This window comes from Myotis brandtii, unplaced genomic scaffold (assembly GCF_000412655.1).
Source record: "Myotis brandtii unplaced genomic scaffold, ASM41265v1 scaffold1103, whole genome shotgun sequence".
NCBI classification, from domain to species: Eukaryota; Metazoa; Chordata; class Mammalia; order Chiroptera; family Vespertilionidae; genus Myotis; species Myotis brandtii.
Genome location: NW_005353762.1, coordinates 1,373,464 through 1,391,479, shown reverse-complemented (window position 1 = coordinate 1,391,479; position 18,016 = coordinate 1,373,464). Strand labels below are relative to the sequence as shown.

Sequence of the window (18,016 nt, the reverse complement as noted above, 5' to 3'; positions counted from 1 at the left end):
AAGAGCTACTTGAAATAATTAATGTAAAATCACTTTTTAAAGTTAATTCTCAATGCTTATTTCTTTAGGAACAGAGGAAAGTGTGATAATTAGGATGGGTTTTTTTTGTGGCCACATCTTACCTTCAGGCTAGCTGTTGTATTGGTTTTTCTTCTATATACCTCTTCTTTAGGAACAGAGGAAAGTGTGATAATTAGGATGGTTTTTTTTGTGTGGCCACATCTTACCTTCAGGCTAGCTGATGTATTGGTTTTTCTTCTATATACCTCATATTGTTGTATATCCAAGTAGGCAGATGTAGAGTTTGATATTTAAAACATGGTGTCTAAAATCTAGAGCAGTGACTGCATTACTTCTTTAATAGAACATACCATGCCGCGTGGTGCCCATTGGCTTACTGTTTCCCATATGTGAGTATGCATGCAAAGGAGCCTGCACAGCACGTGGGTTCAGACAGTGCTCTCTGGCCACTGTCCCCAGGGATTCAGATGCTGTAGGCCGGGACAGGACCCAGAGATCTGCATTTTTGACAAGCATGCCGGAAGACCTGATGCTAGGTGGTCCTGGACCACCCTTTGAGAAAGTGAAGTAAGCGTTGTGCAGGCAGAGTGCCGGCCCCAGGCCCACTGGTCTGGCTGGATGCAGAGAACTTGCCCAGTGAGAGCCAGAGCAGTCCTCCCCAGCGGGCAGCAGGAAAAGCAGCTGGGCAGGACCTGGACCACACAGAGCTGTGCAAAAGCAGGATGCACCGGAGAAAGGGAGCGCAGCCGCCCCTGTTGCTACAGATACAGAAGTCCCAGGCAATAAATTCCTCCAGCACCATTTTATATATTCCATGCCCCAGGTTTCTAGATGAGCTAATTGAATTAAAGTCATTTCCTTCTGCTCATTCCATTTACAGAGGCAGCACCCTTCGGATGACCTCTACCCTTTTATTTGACCTTTTCCCTCCCTATTTAGTTTATTACTTGAATTTACACATCTTGGAGTCAGCGGGATTATTTTCTTCATCAGTTGATTTCTTTTGTACTCTTCAGGGCAATTCATTTATTGCTAATGATAGCCGAGGCAGAAATATCTGGGAATTAGCGATCTCTTTTATAGAACTAGTCTTTCTTTCTTGGCCTCTTTTGTTAATAGCTGTGATAAACAGAAAAATTAACTAGAAAAGGTGGAGGGTCATATAGTGGCCATTTGCAGGACAGTAGGATAGCAGTAGCCTGCTGCCTTGGCATTGATGCCAGGATCTGGGCCAGATGTGTGCTGGTGCTAATATCATTTAAAGACTTTTCTTCTATGAAAGGAAGTAAGATTGAGTTTATAAAGAAATAATATGTCCCCCTTGATTTTCTCTTGCCAACTGAGCTATTTACAATGTGTTTTTGGACTTTGTTGCAAGGACCACACTGGGGTAAAGAAATGTTGGATGAGGATCATAAGAGGCTTTGGTGACCAAACGGAATTTATACTTAATATAGGTCAATAAAAAGCAGAATTTTTTTCCTAAATAACATCTGTGCAGAAAAGCTACAACACATTTTCTGAGACCAGAACAATAAAATAGATTGCTTACTGGAACCAATAGGTTATGCGGTTGATGGAACTGATGTCAAGTCTATCAGTGTATAGATGTTTACCCCCGAGGGCCCAGAGTGTTGCTTTTTATTAAAAGAAAAAAGAAACAGGAGTAGAGGATACAATCTTACTTTAGATTGCTTCATAGTTTTGAGTAGATTGCAGCTATCAGATACTATACAAGAGATTTTCCACATTTTCATAAAAATATTGAGCAGAATTCTTGAAATTTAATTTATATTTTGAAATAATTACCTTGATAATTATATGCTTATTAAATGTGAAAGTAGAGTTTTTATTATATTACGTGTTTACCTTAGAAAAAATAAGAAGTACAGATAAGCAAAAGTGAGAAGAGTTCGATCCTCTCAAAATAATAACCATTTTCATCATTTTGGTGTATTCTAAAATTTTTTCTGTACAACTCATTCATATAGTTTTGCTTTTTAAATAAATGTAAGCTCAAAATGTAAATATTTTGTGTATTTTTTAAAGTATTCTGTGTTAATATGTTTACCTTCTTTTGGTGACTTTAAAAAAATTTTTAAGGTAGTGTTTTCTTAAGACAGAACGAACATACAAAAAGTCCCCTCCAGGCTGTGCAGTTACCAATCTTTTGAATACAGTTTTTCAGTTTTCTGCCCACAGTCTGAGTTGTAACGTTCGTATTAATGGCAGCGCCACTGGAGTTAGACTGGCAGGGCTGGAATCTCAGGTCTACCACTTATTACTTTGTGAGGATGTCACATGTTTTCAAATATCTAAGCCTCGGCAGCTTCATCTGTAAACGGAGGCTACCTCTAGGATTGTTGTGAAGGTTGTAGAGGTAATGCAGGTAAATAATTTAGTGCCAAACCTAGCACATATTAAAGGTTGAAGGAAGGTTAATTATACCAGTATATTTCATATCATATTAATTATATTCTATTAATGCATATATAGTTCTGTTGGGTTTGTGCTGTAAAAATGGGGTCATAATATACATTTTGTTCAGTTGTTTGCTTTCTTCCTTAAATAGGCATGCTTTCTCGTCAATGTAATTAAAACTACCTCCTTTTTTGCCCTGGCCAGTGTGTCTCAGTTGGTTGGGCATTGTTGGGCACAGAAAGGTCAGGGCACAGGCCCAGGTTTCGGGTTAGATCCTTGACCTGAGTGTGTATGGGAGGCAACCAACCAGACACTGTTTCTCTCTCACATTGATGTTTCTCTCCCTTCCTGGCTCTCTCAAACAATAAAATAAAATCCATAAAAAACTACCTCCTTTTGGCCCTGGCTGGGTGGCTCACGTGGAAAGTCCTCCAGTGCACTGGAAGGTTGAGGGTTTGACTCCGTCAGGGCACATACCCAGGTTGCGGGTTCAATCCCCATATGGAAGACAACCAATTGATGTAGTTCTCACATCCATGTTTCTCTCTCTTTGACTTAACTATCTTTGAAGTTAAAGTTATGGTGATTTTCCTAGGATAAGTGCATCTGAGTGGCCTTCTTGGCTCAAAGGGTATGCATACTCTGAAAACTGATTTTCACTGACAGATCTCCCTGGAGAGAGGTTTTACCTGTGTATGCTGTTACCGGAGTGACCACCAACTCATCATCCTTCACCAATAAATGATAGATAATCATATATTTTTCTAAATAACTACCAATCTGATGGGTGAAAAGTGGCATTTAAGGTTTTAAGTCTGTGTTTAAATTGGTGGTGAGGTGTTATATTTTCCACATGTTAGTTGGTGACTTGCTATTTCTTTTGCAAATGGCCTTCTGTTTACCTTCTATCCTTTCCTGTCTTCAGCATTTGTCTTTATTCATTATCTGTACGAGTTCTTTCGATAGTCAAGATTTGAACCCATTCTATATACCTATTGTAGATGTCTTATCCCTTATATGTTGTTTGTTTCTTTTTTTATTTATGATTATTTTATGTGCAAATGTTTATGTAACAAAATCTATCAATATTTTTTTCTTTGTGGTTTCTCGTTTGTGCATAATTATTGGGCTCTCCCACACAGAAGGGAGATATAAATATTATTGAAATTTTAATCTTATCCTATATAATAAAGAGCTAATATGCTAATTAGACCAAACAGCAGGACCATCTGGACAAAGCTGGGGCTGCGAGGGCCAAGGCAGCCAGGGCTGCAAGGGCCTCGCCCCTTACACGAATTTCATGCATCGGGCCTCTCATATTTTTATAATTTTATATTTTACATTTAAAAATTTTGTTTATAGAAAATGGTGTAAGGTGGACATATATCCAGTTTTTAATAAGTTGTTTACCAGTGGTGAATGTCACACACATTTTTAATAATTTGTGAGGCTCTATCCCTGGACAAATCTTAATCACCTTCAACTGCCTAAAATTATATTAGTTTTTTAATTGGAATTTCAACATATTTATATATTAACTTGCGTGGGGAGGATTGAGATCTTTACCATATTCATCATCCTCATTTATTCAAGAGTTCTTTTATGCCTCTTAAATTTTACAGTTTTTTCAAATAGATTATATACATTTATTGATCAATTAATTTGGGGTATTTGAAAAATTGTTTTTTTCAGTTGACTCTTTTATGAATTTTTTGGATAGCCAATCAAATAATGGTCAGGTTATTTCCCTTTTCATATTTGTACCAATTATTTAATTTTCCAGTGTGATTACCTCTCTGTTAGACTCTTTCCATCTGCTTTTCTCACTATAATTTTTTGCTTCACTCTGAAGGATCCTCTGAGATGTGTTATGTACAGCACTGATTTTGTTTTACGCCATATACTTTTTATTCTCATGACTTTTAACATTCTACTATGGCAGTGCTTGCTTCTGTACATTAGATAGGGGTGTCTTTTTTCTACTTATTCTACTCACTCACCTGCTATTCATTGAGTCCCTGCTTTGTACCAACTGTACCCTTCCAACTGGGTAGAATGGGGTGAGTGCAGTGAGTAGAACGGGCAGAATGGGGTAACTGTGAGTCTCTGCCACATGGGTCTTACTCTTAATGAGGAGCTCAGAGTCTAGTTCTGTGGTGCATCTTTGTTATAAATATATTCAACCCCTTTTTCTTCCATGTTCCTTTTTTTTTTTTTAATGTTGTAGAATCTTTCTTATAAGTCTTAGATTGACCTGTTTTACCTCTCTTTATCTTTGTCCATTCCCGGGTGAAGAGAAGACAGTTCCAGACAGTAGTAAGTCCCCCAGAAGAGTATAAGCTCTACGAGGGCAGGGTGATTGTTCTGTTTGCACTGTTCTGTCTATACTTGATGCAGTGCCTGGCACATAGTAGCTGCTCATTGAATGAATGCGTGGTGCGATTTTTCTTCATCACCTAACGGTTTAACTTGAAGATGGAAGCTATCAGTTTATGTTACTGATGTAACATTCCTATGGCCTGAAGATGAAGCTGCAGCTACCAGCAGGGCAGCGTTTTCTCTACAAGGTATTTTCAAGGTTTTTGAAACCACACATGCCAGTTTTCTACTTTCCACATCTCATTTTTAGTGTAGTCTGTCTATGCTCTCAGAATATAATGTGTCTCTGCCTAGCCTTTTCTCTGTGCTACTTCCTGCCAAGCTGGAAAGATACCCTGTCGTGCCAGCATAGTCAGTGGGTGGCTTGCTTCAGGGGAAGGGTATACAGAACCGCCTCTCATTGTCTCAGTGAGTTATGTTAGGGCTAGGACCTGCTCTCTTTCTGAGGTGACTGCTTTTCCCTCCCCCGAGCTGTGCTGTAGCTTCCACAGTGAGGGGACTTTTCATACAGCGGGCCCTCATACCCATGGTCCACCCAGCCTCTGCTCCTGACCCTCACCTCTCACAGCAGGAAGGAGGGGCGGGTGCTGTCACATAGCCTTTATTTCTCGTGTTTATCCATTTCCTTGTTAGGTGATACTTAGGCAGTCTGCTTTTTTGGCTATTTAAGTAATGAAAGTAATAAGTCAGCTCTCAGCAACCATCTACAATTTAATGTCATCTGTACCATATTTGACAAGCATTACTTGGGGGTTTTAGTATCAACTCTCTACTTAATTTATGCTGATACAGGTTTTTCTCTGATTTTTATTTTCATTCCTTCATTCCAGTTGGTTTCTGATGGGAGAGGGCTGTGAAGATGCTTGAGCCAGTGTTCTGAGTTAGATGAAAAATACATTTTTCTAGGGCCCAGTGGTCGGCAAACTGCGGCTCGACAAACCGCTGCTCATGAGCCACATGCGGCTCTTTGGCCCCTTGAGTGTGGCTCTTCCACAAAATACCGGCTCTTCCACAAAATACTGACTTCTGCACATGGGCCACAAAGTTTCAATGCCATGCGCCCGCACGTGGTATTTTGTGGAAAAGCCACACTCAAGGGGCCAAAGAGCCGCATGTGGCTCATGAGCCGCGGTTTGCCAACCACGGATCTAGGCTGTTCTGTTTTCTAATGACCTAATTGTTTTTAAGTTCCATTTGATGTTAATTGAATTGATTGTAAGTGTAAAATGCTACGATAGAGATGTAAAGGAATGCAAAGATAAATTTCATGAGGATGATGATCTCAAAAAATATTGACACCTTTAAAAAAAGAGAGAAAAAAAGCTGTGAGTTGAAAATGGGCTCAGCTGTACGTGACTGAAATTTGAAGAACAGTGATGTAGACAGATTAAGGGTTTGTTTTTCTCTAACATCAAGGAGTCTGAAATAGGACTGAAGAGCTGGTGCTAAAGGATATTGTCAACATACCTGGTTCCTTCTCTCTGTTCTGTAATTATTAGCTTGTGGCTTCTGTGCTCAAGACCATAGGATGGCTGCCACTGCCCCGTCATCGTGCTGTACTCCAGGCAGAAAGGATGAAGAAGGGGACAGTGTGAAACGTCGGAAACCTCTTCACAAGAATTTGCCTTTTTATTTGGGGAGGAAAGCTCTTGATAGGAACTTCTTCTATTTCACTGGCCAATACTGTACAACATGGCCACCTCTAGCTACAAGGGAGGTTGTAAGATAGGGCATAATTCTTACCTCTGTCATTTTAAAAGCCAGAGCATCTAAAGTCCAGCCGAGTCAACATTTCTGTGTCCTCATGGCACCCACGAGGCTACCTCATTATGCAGTGCACTCCCTTCTAGGAAAGGGAGGTGAGCCTGCCCACCTCTCCACCAGCCGGTTTCCCCAGGAAATAGACCACCACCCCTCAGTCTGCTCGGCCACAGCCGCACATGTGCACTTCAGGTGCAGTGTATTTAAGACTAATTTCCCAGCCCCACATTGACTTCCAGGAGTGGTTGTAGACGTGCACTGCTCTGTTAGTCATTTTTCCTACCATCTTAGTCATCAGACACACATTTTGAGACTCCTAGTTTGTGTTGGGAACTGTTAGCACTGGATTATACAGCAGAGGAGAGCCAACTAGCCCAATCATGTATCTGCACTGGAAAGTTTAGGTGCTGGTGAAGCTTCAGCCAAGCAAGGAAACGAGCAGGTGGTGCCATGCAGCCGTCCTCTCCGACTTTGATGCGCTCCGGCAGTCACCAGGGCTTTGGCGTCTTGCTTCCGGTTTTCTTCTTCACCCCAATCCCCACCATCAGCAGAGAACGCCACTATCTTTAATGACTATAAAACTTCACTTGCCATCTGAGATACTTGGCATGCTTGTTGTAATGCAAATTTCTGGGCCTCATCTCCACAGACTACTTTGCTTTAGGTCTGGGGTGGGCCTAGAAAGGCCTATTAGAAATGGTCCCAGAACATACTTTGAGAAACTCTTCTTATCTGAAAAGTTCATTCAACACCCTCTCCCCTACCCGCTCTTCTCTCACCTCCTGGAAACTGTAACATTAAGCAAAACAACATAACAAAACCAATTTTACTGTAGGCTAATTGATATAAATAAAATTTCAATTCTGGTCGTAGAAATCACCAAACTTCTAAATGAAAACCCAAAACACTTCTAATATTAAACTTTGAAATAAATGTGAGCTATACATACATGTAAGCATATATACTAGCTATATTAATAAATATTAATTAAAATAAAATTAATTCTTTAACTTTAAAAGAAAATAATTATTTTTCAACTTGCTTATTCCAGTTCAGGGTCAGTGGTCGGAGCATAAAGCTCAGGGCACAAAGCAGGAGCCCACCTTGGAACGGATTCCTTTCCCTTACAGGGCCACTCAAAACACACACACACACACACACTCACACTCAGATTGGGGCAGGTTAGACACATCAATTTACTCGTGTACATCTTTGACACACACACACACACACAAACAGACTGGGGCAGTATAGACACTTCAATTCACTTATGCCATCTTTGACACACACACACACACACACACACTCAGACTGGAGCAGGTTAGACACATCAGTTCACTCCCACACATCTTTGGCATGTGGGAGGAAACTGGATTCCCTAGAGAAGACCTGCATACATGGAAGAATGTGCAGACTACACACAGACAGTGTCCCTGCTTGAGCTGATTTTTTTTTTCTGACCATCATTTTAAGGAAAGGGCATGAAATGACCTTATTCAAAGACCTGCTGTCTTTTGCTGTCTTTATCATTGAATGCTATGGTGACTGAGAAGTTTGTTCCAGGTGACTTCAGGCTGCTGTGCTGTGGTTCCTCTGTCTGCTTTTTAAGGTGCTGCTTTCACCTGTTGTTGTTGTGTCCTGAAGTTTTTATCCGATGCCTTGTTTTGTACTCAGTTGGAACTGAAATGGCCCTATCATGTTTCTCTACAAGTTATTTGAATTTGTGAAAGTTATACCCCTGGAAGCTCAGAGGAATCCTCAAAGACTTGACTTTGTTTTATTCAAAATGATCTGGTCCTCAGCCAGGAGACTTAGTGAGCGTAAACGTTATCAATGAATTGTCTATTAGGGTTGGCAAATGATGATTATTGATTGTCAGTTTCTCTTAAAGGGACGTTGACACCATTCAGGGAATTCTTCCCGTTATTCATCATCTTAAAAGTCCTTAAAAGATTTCTCTTGCTAAAAAATTATCTTGGATGCCTAGAATAATAACATAGCCAATATTATCACATGACTGTTTAGTTACCAGGAATAAATGAAAATATTCAGTGGAAAAGAAAATAATGATACATTAACATATGTATGGAGTTATGTACAAATAAGAACAAGTGAGAGGTTCATTTTACTGACCTGTTATATGTCTTGTGTAAAATAATCAAATGTAGGTAAATACTAAATACTGTCAAAATCAGAATAATAATTTAAATATATGCTTAATATTAATTTGTTATTTTAAGTGTATATCATAAAATATCTGTTCTCTGGATAGTGACACAGTTTTGATATAGAACTGAGAAAAGGCCTCATTATTTTAGTGAAAACTGCCTAACTGACAGTTCCTTTTTGCCAAATGCATTTTTCAAAAGAGGTGTTTCCTCTTGAAAGTTTGGTAGGCCCTAACTGGTTGGCTCAGTGGAGAGAGCGTCGGCCTGGGAACTGAAGAGTTCCAGGTTCGATTCCAATCGAGGGCACATGCCCGGGTTGTGGGCTTGATCCCCAGTGCGGGGCGTGCAGGAGGCAGCCAATCAATGATTCTCTGTCATCATTGATGTTTCTATCTCTCTCCCTCTTCATTCCTCTCTGAAATCAATAAAAATACATTTTTTTAAAAAATTTTGGTAGGCATCAGTTTTATGGAAAAGTTTCTTAGCTAATTATGAAGTATATTGAGAAGAAATGTTTCTTTATTGAGAAGAGAAAAAAAGCACCTAAAAATAGGATGACAAAGTAGCAAAGCTTAAAAGCAATGGAAAAACATTGAAAGGACCATCTGAGGATCTCCCTCAGTGCTGCATAATTAACCTTCCTAAACAGCTTTTATTTACGTGTTTACTTAAACAGGTCTGATAGCTATTTTATCTCCCTTTTCTGAATGCTGACTATAAATGCAAACCAAATGATTCCTGGTTGACTGCCTTGATCATACTGAAACGTTTCCCTTGGTAACAGTGTTACTCAGTGCATTTGAAGTGATGAGTTTTAATTTGGTCCCAGGATTTTTCAGACTAGCTTTGGTCATTAACTATATAAGAAGAAAGAGGAAAACAGGAAGGCACCATAAGTTCTTAGTTTTGCAGCTGTGTTGTTAAAAATCTCTATAACGTCTTATCTTTTAACCAGAAGTGGTTATGGTTTGTAATCAGTTACCTCTGATTGATATTCTTTAATGTGGCTGAGGAAAAAATACCGTGTCTCTCATCAATCGACTTTTCATCTGAACTTAACAATAGGCATAAGAATTACCACCTTCTTTGATATGGGTGCTGGTAAGATGACTGTGTCAGGAGGTTCACAGAGCACTGCTAAGCCACGAAGCCTAAAAAACTCAAATTAGAAATTGAACCATTTGAAGCTTAAGGTGTTAATAGAAATGGAGAGAGAGGAGGAAATCTCAAGTACAGCTAGGAAGTAATAATGCATGCTCATGTGAAAATCAGAAGAGACTTAATTCCTGCCTCTTAATTAACATATAATTTTGAACTTTAAGATCAACCAAAAAAACTTATTCCATAGCTGGGACACACACATAAACCAAACCACATACAAATTTATTAACTGCCTGTTCTCTGTCTGCTTTGTGCACAAAAGAGCCTTAAAGAGAATACATCTTGGGTTTGTAGGATTTGGAATACAATGTTACATAGTATCCACTATCAAGGATAATGAGATATAATAGATCACAAGGGTAATTTAAAATCTATAGAGAACCTCAAACCCATTTAACCAGTGGTTTTAATCTTTCTGCCAAATCTTTTATCAGAGTTGATAATTACCCAATTGATTTATTGGAGTTTTGTTTTTCACTTAATTCTTTTTGAGGCCAGTGCTAAAAAATAGTGAGGCATGAAAAGACAGAGTTTTATAAAAGCAGGATGTAGATGACCAGTTTTTAAAATATAATCCTTAAGGTTCTTTTAAATTGGTGATCTCAGAAAGGCAATAAAGTGCCTCCATTATGCTTAGGCTCAGAGACAAATAATGCTCAAAGTGTGGAGTATTAAAAAAAAAAACAAACCAACAACTTATTCTTGATAAGCTGCTTCTTCAAAAAAGCCTCTTGCACACTGGAGAAGGCAGACCCTTCCAGATGGCTGCCTGCTTCCCGGAGAGTGCACTGCGATGTTGGAACTGGGAGGCTGGCGCACCTGCCCTCCGGTCCTCGGAGCCTGTTGGTGGTGACCAAGGCCTCTGCTGCTGAAGGGTGGCAGGTGCAGTGAGGCCCCTTCCACTCACCCAGCTCTCCTCGGGGAGGGTGACACTGCAGTCCCGAGGGAGCCTGCGGTGCAGGCACCGGTCCTGTGGGTCCTGTGTAGGCACACAGAGTTAGCCCTTCAGTGGCCTGGGTGGTGATTATGTGAATGTGTGCGCCTTTCTGTATTTTCCCTTCATTGCATTGAATTTTCTTCTGAAAATGAGACTTTGGAGTACCTGTTCGAGAATATCTGTAAAGCAGAGAGCCCAGGACTGCACGCAGACTGTGTACTCTTAGCTTCTCCATTGCACTCACTGCCGCGGCGGGTCTGCACGTGGGTCTCCTGTAGAAAATCAAATATTAAGACCTGCCATTGCTTGCCTTGCTGTTTATTTTAGAGCACGTTCTCCAAAGGTTGTTAGCCATGTTCTTTATCAGTAAAAAGTTTCAAGTGCACATATATATATAAATATATATATATGTATATATATGTAATATTTGCATTATTATATGTCTTACATAAGATAAAATGTACAGTTATTTTTAAATAAAATTCATGTACTGGTACACCAATGAATTATATTCATTTTAAGATATGCCAAATAAAGTGCTTTTAAAGAAAGAATTAAAAAGTGAAATATAAGTGAAAGTTTTCACATTTTCTTCTCATACCCTGAAGTCTCCACACTGTTTTGAAGCCGCAGTGTTTTTGAGATTTACATGAATGTTAAAACACAGGCATTGTAAATGCTTCACAAATGTGTGTTTTGTTTTTATCATTGTCATTTATAGTCCATCTTATGAAGAACTACTTTCCATTCACACCCTAGGGCAGTGATGGCGAACCTATGACACGTGTGTCAGAGGTGACACACGAACTCATTTTTTGGGTTGATTTTTCTTTGTTAAATGGCATTTAAATATATAAAATAAATATCAAAAATATAAATCTTTGTTTTACTATGGTTGCAAAGATCAAAAAATTTCTATATGTGACACGGCACCAGAGTTAAGTTAGGGTTTTTCAAAATGCTGACACGTGGAGCTCAAAAGGTTTGCCATCACTGCCCTAGGGTGACAAAGAAGTAACCTAGATCATAAGACAGGTGTGTGGCGCTTTTATGAAATGTCTTGTTAGTTTCTCAAACTTCCTTTATACACTGCTTTTATATCTAAGCTTAGTAGCCAGAGAAATATGTCATGTAGAATTCTAGGAACCACATTTTAATAGTTACCAAGATGCCACTTAATAAGCCTTATTATCTGCCAGGCACTGTGCCAAGTGCTTTTGTTATAGTGAAAAACTAGCATGTCTCTGAAAGGTGTCACCGCATGCACAGGGATGTGGAAGTCAGGGGTGGGTGGTCATCGGGGACACAGCTTGGAAAAGCATGGACGTGGGGCTGTTTCATCTGCATGATGGAAGGGTGGTACTAAGAGGAAGCTGTTGCTCCAGCCCACAGAAGTTACAGCCGTAGGTAGGGATTCCCAGGAAATTGATTCGACTTGGTTTGAGGGGGAGCTGCCCAGCAGCTAGTGCTCCTCTCTACAGAAGAGGTGCCCAGGGAGAAGTCGGTTCCCGTCACCAGATTTGGAGATGGCAGTCATTGGGAATGCTGTGGGAGGGATTCTTAGGACCGAGATTAGACTAGTAGGTACTGAATTATGTTTAGCTCCTTTGCTGTGGTCACATATATTCATTCTGTAAAGTGCGGCCACCTTCCAAGCACAGATCTACCCTCTGTTGTACTGTTGCCCTCCTTCCAGGCCCTCAGCACTCCCGCCCTGCCCTGCAGTGGCCTCCATCCACTCCAGTCAGTCTGTCCTCTGTTGTTGGTAGACTGGCCTTTCCTAAATGCCTCCCTTGTTACAGTAGGTATTAGTGTTCTCTTGCTGCAAAACAAGTTACCGCAAGCTTAGCAGTTTAAAACAACACAAAGTGACTATTTCAGAAGTCCAGGCATGGACGGCTGGATTCTCTGCTAAGGGTCTCACCAGCCTGGAGTCAGTGTGCTTGTTCAGGGCTGTGGTTCTCCTGGGGTCCGGCGTCCTCTTCCAGGCCCTCTGGTTGTTGACAGAATTCATTTCTGCGCCTCTCTTGGACTGAGGCCTGTTTCCCTTCCAGCGTCAACTGTGGCCTGCTCTGCTCTGAGGCCACCCATAGTTCACACCAGGGATGCTGGCTTTCTTCCAGGCCGGACGGACTTGCCTAATTGTGACTATTTCAAAATAATTTTGTTTTAATTACGGAGAGCATATGTAAGAACTCCTAGGAGAAAGCAGGCAGACAAGAGACCGTTTCTGTTGAATCCTGTTGATGATGGGATGGGTCAGAAGAGATTGACTGGAGAGGTTGAGTTGTGAAAAACTTGGGCCTAATAGTCAGTACTGCCTTTCGCTAAGCACCCCACACACAGGCTGTTAGTGAATCTTTGCATGGGGGTGCATGTGGTTCCCTGGCTGGACACCCGCCAGGAGCGAGGACGGGATGAGGCAGGCTCCACGGGGCTGGGAAGGTTCCTCCTCCTTGGGCCTCCAGCGTCATCCTCGGGCCTCAGAGCAGTCCTCCGGGCCTCCGTCAGACGGGTCATGCTTCGTGGGCAGCATTGATTTTATGTTTACTTGTGAAGGGACAGAATATGAGATTACCAAATAAAATATAATTTCAAATGTTATTAATGAAAGAATGTATTACATTCACTTTTAATGAGATCCGGTGTTGTAAAATGATTCCCTGTAATGAATCCCAGGAAATCAATGAGGAGCTTAATTACAGTTGTGGCAGTGCCGTACGAGAGTATTGCTTTGGTCAGTTCTCCTTGCACAATTTATCAATCCTCCGCCCTTCTCTTTCTTTAACTTAATTGCTTTGATGCAGTAAGTACAATACATTCTTTGTTAGCTTTTGATCTTTTTTGGAAATGTTCTACAAAATTCCAGTTTCCTTGGCTGTAATAATCATCCTTATAATTTTGTAATGTATATTACCATTCACAATTTGTACATTTTAAAATTAGGCAGTTATTTCTGTTTTTTAAATTTATGATCATGTTTTACCTTTTGCCTTTGTCAGTTTTTTGTAAACCACTTTCTATCTCTCAACTTATCAGTTGAACCCATTAGTTAAAATTTGATGTGCTTTGTATATTATTCATCACTCATTTAAGCCCTAAGGTGAATGTAAAGAAAAAATGAATGAAGAGTTTTGCTTTCATGTAACTACATATTCTTTTTTATTTTAAAGTGAATTTTCTTCTCACAGCATTTTTATTTTGACAGCTTAATGATTATGGTGCTCTCTTGTCCACTAGGTGTTAATTGATTTTTCTTATTTGTTTATAAAACACTATACAAAATGTAATTTGGATATTTAGAGGTATTCTTTATTTGGATGTTTAGAGGTTCTTTATTTTGGTGACTAGCTTTTGCTAATTATATATCGAGAAAGGATTTTCTATGTTCTATAAGGTAGACTGCTTATAAGGTGTTTATAAGCAGTCTACTTCTGATGTAAGGTTCAAGGCCTTAAAATAGTCAGGAATTATTTTGACTGACTTATTCTGTGGATAAAAGCAATTTACTTAGTTCATTTTGAAAGGGAATGCCATGCAGCCTCTTTCCTCTCAAAGTCTCCCATTGACACCATCAGCCTTTCTTGGCGGCGGCATTCGTCTGTACAGCTGAGGGGTGGCCTGGGTGTTAAGGATGTTTCTTCCAGCCCTGGCTTGTCGCACACACAGGGCAGCGTGTGCAGAGTCGCCAGCCACCGGGAGGCCGTGGAATGGTGCAGAGGATGCCACAGTGTGGCACGCAGCCTGTCCCTGAGGCTTTGCGCTGGACGGTGTGATATCAGAGAACGGAGCTGTTTGAGTATCCTGAAAGGACTTTTGTTTGCTCTTTTAAAAATGCTGTTTTCTTGGTGGTCACTAAATGTGTGCAGGTCTGGCTGTTCCATGACAGGCTGTTCTTGTCCTGTCTCACCTGCATAAGATATCCTTTATATGCCCTCAACTACTGTTTCCAAAGCTGGAATCACTGTGGCTTTCTTTTTTTGGGCCTAAGTCGTTAGAGAATTAGAGAGCTAAACGTTTCTTCAGAATGTTTCCTTTGAAATCGTGTTTAGTCTTGAATTGCTGCCCTGGGTCCACGGGGTTTTCGCTGCTGTTCTGTACGGAGGTGAGAGGGTTGTGTTCTGACTTGTAGTGTGGCGTGTGGGCCAGGCAGAGCGGAGAAGGGGGTACAGCCTGAGCCAGCTGCTCTTCTCCTGCGTGTGCCTCTGTGACTTCCAATAAGCCCCCTGTTTGCCTTTAGCTACTCGTCTTCTGTTTGTCTCCCCACCTTTATCCAAACCTGTTTCTCTTTCCTGGGCCTTGTTCTTCAGTCTGTCTGCTCAAACCTGTACTTCTGTCCTCTTTTCTGGAGGCAACGCTTCCCCGGGAGGCTCAGGTACACACACTGTGTGGGACCACCAAGGTAAAGGAAGAACCCCTTTGCCAAATACACGCTGTCTAGGAACTTCTGGGTTAGGTTGACAATCTCCACACATGCATTTAAGTCACCTTTGCAAATTATATTGATCCCAATCAAATAAATAGAAATATGAAGAAGCCTGTGCCTGGCCTAAGTGTTAGGCACAAGGCATGTCCAATGGCAGAACTATAAAGTTTCTGGATGCTGCTGATAAAATTGGACTGAAGGGCATGCCAGCCAACTTGTGGCCATTAGAAGGGATGTCAGTTTCTCTGGCATTTACATTTGCTTGTTGATGTCCGCGATGGTGCCTTCCAGTCTTGCCTCCTGTGGCCCTCACATGTTTGACACCCATGATACCTCATTCTCCTGATTCTTTCTCCAAATATTCTTTGTCTGGGTCTGTCAGGATTCCTTTACTCCCAAAGGTAAAATTCTGATGTTTCTGATACACTCCTTTTCACTATCTTTGCTGGCTGTTCTCTGGGGCTCAGCCATGGTCTGTGGGTGCAGGATTCAGAGCATTGGGCCTCCCACCTTCTCCATCTCTTTCCTGGGCTCCAGTGTAATGTTCTGCACGCGTCTACCTGAATGGCCTACAGTTCCTCAAAGGCAGCGCCTTTTCCTGAGCCCAGCCAGCTGGATCACCTTCCCCCGATTTCCTTATTTCTGTCACTGTGGTCCTTCTTCTTCATGCACCCAGGTGCAGCCCTTTACCTTTTATTCTTTTATGCTGTTACTTTATCTTCCACCTTTCACAGTTAAGAAGTCCTAACAGTTGTTCCATCAAAATACCCTTTACATCTGTCTGGTTCCCACTCTTACTACGTTTATGCACAGTGGGTTAATGGCATAGACTCTCACATTGTTTCTCTGCACAACTATGCCTGTTGTAAGTCCTGGTGCCCATTGCTACCGGGCAGTTATGGGTCTTATGGGTCACTTTCTTCATTAGACTGTCTCTACTGCCCATCAAATGAAATGCCAACTCCTCAACTTGATATTCTGCCATCTGACAGCCGCCACCCTTCCTCCTCTTCCTCTGGGAAATTCTGCTCTGTACTTGGCCTAGTGGTAACCCTGAAAGTATGGCAGAGAACCAGGTCGGGGCTTCCGCCTTCCAGGGACCCATGTTCCATGTGGGGCCACAGCATGATGAGTGCTGTGTGTGATAATGAAGGATGCTGTGAGGGAGGAGTCGCTGGGAGGGCCACTGCAGACATGAGGATCAGAGTTCTCTCTATGAGGTAATACTTACAATGAGATCTGGAAGATGAGAAGGAGTTGATGGTGAGAGAGGCAGAGGAGGCGGAAGTGCATGGACCCGGAGGCAAGAAGGATCTTGGCTTAAAAACAGAAGGTCCTGTGAGGGGAGACGAGTCAGTGAGCGAGAGAGGCACCAGTGCACTTGTGTGGCTGGGGAGAGAGCTTGCATCTCATTCCAGGTGTAGTGTCAAAGGATTTCCTATGCAGCAGATCTGTGTACATTTTAAAATATCATCCGTGCTGGAGCAAGGTTGAAGAAAGAGGAGACCAATAAGGAACGAGGCCCTTCCAGTTTTCGAGGCAAGATAATAGCTTGGGCTAGATGACATGTTTCTCAGTGTCAGCATATGACATTTGGGTCCAGAAAGTTCTTTTTGGGGGCTGTCCTATAATATGTCTATAAGCATCCCTGGCGCCCACCCACTGGAGCACAGCAGTATCCATCCCCTCCAGTCGTGACAACCACTCTGTCTCCAGGCATTGCTGACTGTCTCTGTGGCAGCACCACCCCGGCTGTGAGCCGTGGGACGAGAGGATGGCAGCAGAAGTGTGTTTGAAATGCGTTGTGGAGGAGAACAGACTGTACTTTGCAATGGGTGGGATGTAGAGAAGGGAGAGAAAGGAGAGGTTCAAAACTGCTTCCTAGCTGTTTGGTTTGACAATCTAGGCAGAAGTCACAGGTGCTTTAGAGTCTTGACAGTGGTCTCTTGCCCCTGTGCTGGTTCTTGGAATTATCCAGCCACCTGTAATGTTGCCCATCCCACTACTTGCCTGTTTCTACATCCCGCTGAAGGTCCCGTTTAAATGCCATCTTCTTGAAGTCTTTTTCTCCAGTTAATTCACTAACAGTGATCATTTTTTCAGTTTCTGCAGCCCTGTGTCAGTACCACTCTCAGACACTTCCTGGCCCTGTAGCTTCTGCAAACCCCCAGGGAAAAAGGACCAGGGCTTAAGAAAAGGGGCAGTCACCGTGGATGCTCAGATTGCATGGCTTTGTTTCTGCATCTTGCCTCTTCTCTTTGTTTCTGTTGGTGGCTGTAGTCATCCTCTTGTCATCTTCTGGGCCCTGGGGCCACCATCTGTTACAGGCAAGCCCTCTGCTCAGGTAGAATTAAGACCCACAGACCAGGGCCTTGCTCTTTCCTGCCTTGTGTTATACAGTTATGACTGTCTGTCTGTCGTCTCCCCGTCAAATACATTCTGAGCGCAGGAATGAGACCTTGTTCATCCCTTCATCCCACACAGTGCCTAATGCCCAGCATAGTACTGGTTATGAAGGAGGTATTCAATAAATGTGTGTTGAGTGAATAAGAGAGTGGTTCAATCTAAAACATCCACCTTATTTTTTCTCTCATGTATAATGGAATTAAAGGAAAAAGACCATTTTTCTGTGATGAGCACACATAATGTTTATAGTGGGAAAAATGTTTGTTTTTCAGTGGAAGGTTAGCCTTGGTTGGGTTCCCTGGAAGATGGCTTGTCTGCCGTTTGCAGTGTGGGGCT

At 41.7% G+C, this 18,016-nt stretch overlaps 1 protein-coding gene across 1 annotated transcript in view; it reads left to right on the top strand.

Annotated features, from left to right (window-relative positions):
- LOC102261324 (protoheme IX farnesyltransferase, mitochondrial) overlaps positions 1–18,016 on the top strand; it is a 118,925-nt gene that overhangs the window by 13,919 nt on the left and 86,990 nt on the right. The gene's annotated exons all lie outside the window — the stretch shown is intronic.